The following is a 7,020-nucleotide window of genomic DNA, read 5'->3' on the forward strand; positions in this document are numbered from 1 at the left end:
ACAGCAGAGAGGTCTGGCCGAGGAATAGCTGCTCATCACATGCTGGACCAGAAGTAGAGAGCATGCAGGAAGGAGTTGGGAAGGAGATAAATCCTTCCAGGCCATGCCCCCGTACCCACCTCTTCCTGCCAGACCCTAGCTCCTAGCAGCAAGTCAGCTCTAAACCAAATTATCCCATTACCTTCCCAAAGCACCACCTAAGATCGCCACCTAAGGCTTTCAAGGGCACATCTAGCTATAAACCATCACAGTCCCAACTCTTCAAGCCTCTTTGAAATCTATTTTCCCACTTTTGCATAGGTTGAGACACCGACTTGTTAAGAAATCTCAGGAGCACCAAGTACTTAACTCTTCATTTATCCCATGGCTTTGCTTCCTGGAAGGCGGCTGAGTTCCACTTGGCAGGCTCCCTTTCTGGCTACCAGGACATAGGGAAGATGACATGTAGCCCTTCAGGCCTGGCATGTTAAACCTCTCCTGTGCCGTCATGGATACTCTACATGACAAGAGGACTCTGAAATCTCCAGTGAAGATGGTGATGTATACAATGAATGGAGTGTAGTTCCCTAAATCAAGTAACAGTGGGCTCTATGTAAAATTCCAAATAGTAACTAGTTTAGCTTGGAGGAGCCAAGAGGATATTACATGCACACTTATGTTATTATTTAAAGTGTGGCCATTAAAAAATGTAAAACATGTTCTTAGCTCATTGACTGTCCCAAAGGCCTTAGTTGATCCAGCCCTACCCTAAATCATCACTCACAGGAAAGACAGCCACTGATCTGGAATGCTCGTCATGAGTGGGTAATAGAATGCTGGTGCAAAGCCACCAAAGTGTTCTCCAACAGTGAGTCCCCAACTGTGCCACCCAGCGAGAATGTAGCCAGGATCAGACTTGAATAGGCAGAGTCTGGTTCCTGAGCCTCTTCTTGCTCACACTGGAGGGATTCCCTGAGAACCGGGGTGAAGAGGTTGGCGTGCTTCCTTTTGTCATCCCAGTGTTAATCTCTAGTTTAAAAGATGAGTACAAAGACCAGCAGCAAAAGCTCTACTCTGAATGAATGTCCTTTGAAAACCTGGTAATATCCAATATTGATAAAAGAGCTCATTCAATGGTGTCAAGAATATTACTTTGCAATAGAAAAGGATAAATTTGAGTCTTGTAAGAAAACAGATGCACTTTGAGACCATAATATTAAGTGAAATAAATCAGAAACACAAACTCAACTATCACAATTTCTTTTATATAAAAAACACAGAATATAAAAAAATTAAAGAGCAAAATAAAGAAATAGATAATAGGAAACAAGGAGATAGATGTATTGCAAAGGGAAAGGGGACCAAGACATGGAGGGAAGAGAGAGAGAAAGGAAAGAGGATTAAAAAAAAGTAAGATGTGTTATGTGCATGTGCCAACTCCACACAATGAATATGATCATTGGTGAAGCAAACATGTATTTAAAAATAAAGTTATGAGCCTTTGCCCATCCTCTGGAGGAGCACAGACAATGCAAGACCAATGTTTTGTATCTTTTAAACATATTTCTTCCCACTCTCTCACTACCCACCACTTTATCAGCACATCTACAGATGATAGCCCTGTGAATCTGGAAGCACACAGCAAGCTGATGGAACAGAGCAGGATGGCAGGGGGAGAAAGTGTGGCTCTGAGGTTTTCCCACGCTTTTCGGTCCCTCCCTCCCTTAAAGACTTTTGACACCTTATCTAAAACAATGATGGAACCAGCAAAAGATCTGTGCTTGGAACTTTGTAGAAAGCGTATGATAGGTATGACTGGTTTTAAACATGTCCCAGTCCAAAGTGCTGGATGTTGTATAGTGCATCTAAAAAAAAGAAGAAACATCTTCCTGGAAAATTTGGAAAGAAATAAATCAGCATTCCACAGTCCCATTCTTGCCCATTCTTGCCATCATTCCCCACCACCCAGGATCTGTTTGTATTATTGTTTATAGTAACTGGTTGGCTTCGAGATAAGTTATTTGGATTCTGAGCTCTCACTCATGGTTAAAGAATGTGAAAGAAACATTTCTGTGGTGATGTTTTCATTTTTAAATTAAGGTACAGTTGATTAATTTATCCATCTCATATAAATGGAAATGATTAATCTAAAAGCACAGGTTGTTAGAAGAGAAAACAGTTAACTATTCAGGTTGGAATTTTCTTTAGATATATTGGTTGTTTGTTTGTTTGGTTTGTTTAGGGAAGGCAGGACAGAAAAGTTATGTTCATGACATTCATTTTTACTGGACCTACCCAAAGCTGTGAATAAAAACAAATGATGACATATGTCTATGTAATTTGCATTTTATTCTGACTATTCCATGATTAGTTGTGGTGATTTGGTTCTACCAGCCCAAATTCTAGAAGTGCAATGCACAGCAAGAGCATCTTAAACAATACAGTCAGAATACTGGTTGGTTAATTTTTAAATGTAGCAAGATCATGAAAATTGGTATATACTATTTTAAATATTTTAAGAAATTTTAATACCCACACATTTACCATCTTTCAGTGAGGCATAATGCACGATTTTTCCTTTGATGATGGGTATGTTTGAAGACCCATTCAGCTAATTTAAATACAACTCAAGCAGAACACATTGCCTAAATCCTTATTTCATTTTATATTTAGAGGAATTGGAATTTAAAGGCATTTAAGAACCAGTTGGAGAGCAAAATTATTTTATAAATTTTATTTTTTAATTGCCCATACATAACTCAATGGCCATTTTAACGACTGATCTTCATTAAGTCTTGCATTTAATTTAACAGACCTTAATCTAAGCTGTCTCTTTTTTTGCATTTATATTTCATAGATGTAGTTAGCATTTAAATTTGTAATTACAATAATCCACACAAGTTGCATAAATTGGTGTGGGATTAAATCCAACATCATGTATTTTAACTAGTGACAGGATAAATGTAAAGTCGTGTAGGGAGAAGCAGAGACCTGCATTAGGAAGGCAATGAAGGTATGCAATTGCAAACCCATTCCATGGAGGTCACTTTTAAAATTATTTGTGTGTAAAAGCAAAGTTTGCACGATTTTACATTTTACAAATATTTTAACCTCCTATAGTTAAATAAACAGTAATAGTTGGACTGTGTGGGCTATACTGGTATAAGCGAAATACTAGCAATCTCACTAACTGGCTTACTTGGATTTGAAAATAATAATCTTATAGTTTAGCATAGCAAAGACAAGCAATTACTGTAACCATTATTTCAAAATCAAGTTAAAGAGTGGCACTCTTAAAACAATATAAGGGCTGGTTATACACTCAGCAGCCCATGTACCTGCCTGGTACAGGGACTGGTAAGCACAAGGTTCTGATTTGGAGTCCTGGTACAAAAACAAAACAAAACAAAAACCTAACAATATAGTGGGGTTTAAGTGTCAACAACTGTATTCAGGATGTGCTTATAGAGACTCCCCAATGCTTTGAAATATTTTCTTAGCCTTAAATTCAGAATATTTGATTCTATTATAATGAAAATGAATGTCTGGAGATGAATATTTCTATGGGAATCATACAGACTTGCTGGTCAGTGTCATCCCCTACTCCCTACCCAAAGGCATTTTGGAAATCTACGGAGGTCTTTTGATCAGTGCTGTGGGTGTAGGTGCCACTGATGTTGAGTGAATAGCCTTCAGGGGAGTTGGGGTTCCAGCAATGTGTAGGATAGTTTTTCTTGTTTTTTTCTTACAGTACAGTTGCTTTGATTTAATGCCCTCCCAGTGAGCTACATCTATACTTCCTTCCTTTTGAAACAGGATTTCTCTAAGTCTCTAAATTTCCCAGGCTGGGCTCAGATTTGCTATTCTCCTGCCTCTGCCTCCCAGTGCTGGGATTACAAGATGTGCACCATTACCCCTGCTTTAGGATGCTTCATACAACCTGAGTTTCCCCTCCAGACAGTCCACTCATGGAAGTGAAGAACTCATTCGCTCTGATGTGAAACTAGAACTTAACTCTATAGAGACAAATTGAGGGGCCATAATAATGGCTTGATAAGCTATTTCTTCCATAAGAAGACATAAGTGGTCCACAAAATCACAGTGCTATGCAAAATTATATAATAAAAGACACAGGGTTTACAAGAAACACCCAGTTAGGGACACATCACTCAGAAAATTTTTCAGTAATGTACAGAGAAACAGAAGAAGCCATTAAAATGACAGCCCAGTTTTACACACATAAGATGGAGAAGAAGCCTAGGGGAACTAAAGTCAACAGAGCGTGTACGTCTGTGAGTGGCCGTGGGTGACTGACTGGCAGATCAGCAGTCTGAGTTATTGTTGTGGTTGGAGGAAGGTCATCTGCATCCAGGTGGGAAGCTCTGACACTGCACACCCCACCCATGGGGAAATGAGGACGCCTGCAGATGTCTCAGTGTGTCGCGTGTGCATTTGTATAATCCCATCTGACTGCTTTAGCTAAGTGCTGTTTACTGCATTCATTTAGATCTACTAGTAAAAAAAAAAAGCCATGCATAAGATGTGCTGTGTTCAAATCATTCCCCTGTATATCAACCCCATTGGGAAACTTTTTAAAACAAGCAATGTAGAAGAACTGACTATAGACTGAATTTGTCTAGGAAGGCATATACCATGTAAATTGGGAAAAACTTGTATTTTGTTTTATTTGGGACTTTCCAAGAATTTTCTAGTCATTTCAGAGTATTATATCCTAATGACAATTGTACCTATGGTACATGGATTTCCAATCATTACACCGACATGTGAGTGTGTAACTGATGTAGTCATTGTGATCTACATAGGAATGAAAGCAGCTAAAACTTTAGCTAAATATTCTTCTACAATCTTTACCTGTAATAAAAATAATTTTTATTACATATACTACACAAAAATATTTTATAAGTACTAAATAGATAAGATTTTATTAGAAATTTCTTTCCTGGCATTTCTCTCTTACATATTAGGATACCATATTGAAAATTGTTAAATTATACATATATACCAATCATATGAAAAGGGCATTATAAAAAACATATTAGGAAGGGGTGTTAGACCTAATAAAATATGAACAAATATGATTTACAACAACAAAAGAGAAAAGAGGTGGGCATATAATCTTATTTTTATCCACTAATATATGTGTGTGTGTGTGTGTGTGTGTGTGTGTGTGTGTGTGTGTGTCTGTGTGTCTGTGTGTCTGTGTGTGTGTTCAATGAGATAGTTTATGCCTGGCATATGACAGACTTTCAATTATGCATAGTATTCTTATCAGTACAGTAGGAAGAATCACAGATCCAAGCATTCCCTGTGTCTCTCTTTTTCCATGTCCCACACCACTGGCTGGCTGTAACACCAAACTGAGCACAAGACACCCAAACCTGCCTCTGTCTCTTCAAAGAGACATCAGACCTCCATTCTACCTCCCCCATGTACGTCAAGTCCAGCTTCTGCCTGAAGCACAGTATTTCAGACCTCCCCTATGGAAACAGCTACCTGGTCGACCTCAGCGGGCCTCTCATCCCCTAAATCTATTCTCTCAGTTTCACCGCTCAACAGATACTGTGAACTGCATGTACATGTGCAAAGTTTCTGATAAAACCAATAACAATAAACATTAGAAACTAATTTAAATATCATCTTATTTCACCTAATAAATCCAAGATAATATTTCAAAATGGTATCTCTGTGAAAAATTAGAGAGATATTTGACACTCTCCCTGTTTTATGTCTTCGCATTTGGCATTTATTTTATATTGATGGCACTGACCAATTTTTCACATGCTCCACAGCCTCATGCAGATGCAGCTCTTAAATTGGACGGTGTCATCCAGGGGAGAGTCCTTCAGCTTGCTAAGCTGCACATCTGGCTGCACCTTCCCACCTAGTAACCTCTAATTCCCAACAGCACTTAGATTAATATCTGAATTCCTAAAAGTAATTTCCATGGTCAGGCAATAGCTAACCCTTGCTCACCCCTCAGCTTTATCTGTTCTTATCCTCCTCATTGCACGTCATGGTCTTTACTTTTCAGTGTAGAATTTGTGACAATCTCCCTAAAATATTCTGCTCTTTCTTCTAGTAGGATCTTTCCAGTGCAACTCCAGGACTTGTGGCCCTTTTTATGTTTTATTTTCATTTGCTCATTCTCGACATCCTAGACATACACACACACTTTCAGCTCTGATGAACACTTCTTTCTTGTTAAGATTGATGTCTCAAATCTCTGACCCTTGCTGGGTTTTCCATGCAATTTCAAGCTCATATGCAGTCTTGCCTGCTGAACATTGCCAGTAGGGTGTTTGGCCAATAAATATTTTTGAATGGGTAAATGAAAGAAATAACGATGAATTTCCCTTGAAAGTTCACAACTATAAATTAATATCAAACAAATAATGAAATAATAGGACAATTCTGGAATCAGACAGATCTGGGCTTGAGATTATGTAATCATGTGCAAGTTATATAATTTATGTTTCTTTCTTACAATTCTTTAGTGATATTCAAAATCATGATACCTATCATCAAGGCCAGTAAGAAGTAAATGAAATACAGCAATGTATACGAAGTACCTGAAATGCTTATCTTATCTGTATAGAACACAGTAAATGTGGCCATAGATCTTCTGTCATAGGAGCAGCTAGAGATGCTGTCATAGTTTAAGTCTGTGGTCCCCAGGTCTCATGAGTTTCCATTGTTAATTTGTGATGGTTCATGGTCTAGTGCTTGGATTGATGTGTCAGTGCTCCATCCACATAGGAGTGGAGCCAGGATGTGATGTAATGGCAGGAAGAAGGTGTGTCTCGCTCTTTGCTGGTTCTGGCTTACTGTTTGCAGCCGCCATGAACTGCGGCCCAGCCATGCCCGCCTGTCTTGGAGCCAACTAAGTGTGAACTAAAACCTCCAAAAACTGTAAGAAATAAACCTTCCCTTTCCCAACTTTGGGCTTCAGGTATTTTGTCTCAGCGATGAGTAAAAAGTAACTAAGACAGATGCATATCCCAGATTCAGATTTACATAGAA

Source organism: Cavia porcellus, unplaced genomic scaffold (assembly GCF_034190915.1).
Source record: "Cavia porcellus strain 051 isolate PalLab524CR breed Dunkin Hartley unplaced genomic scaffold, mCavPor4.1 scaffold_22, whole genome shotgun sequence".
In the NCBI taxonomy this organism is placed as follows: Eukaryota; Metazoa; Chordata; class Mammalia; order Rodentia; family Caviidae; genus Cavia; species Cavia porcellus.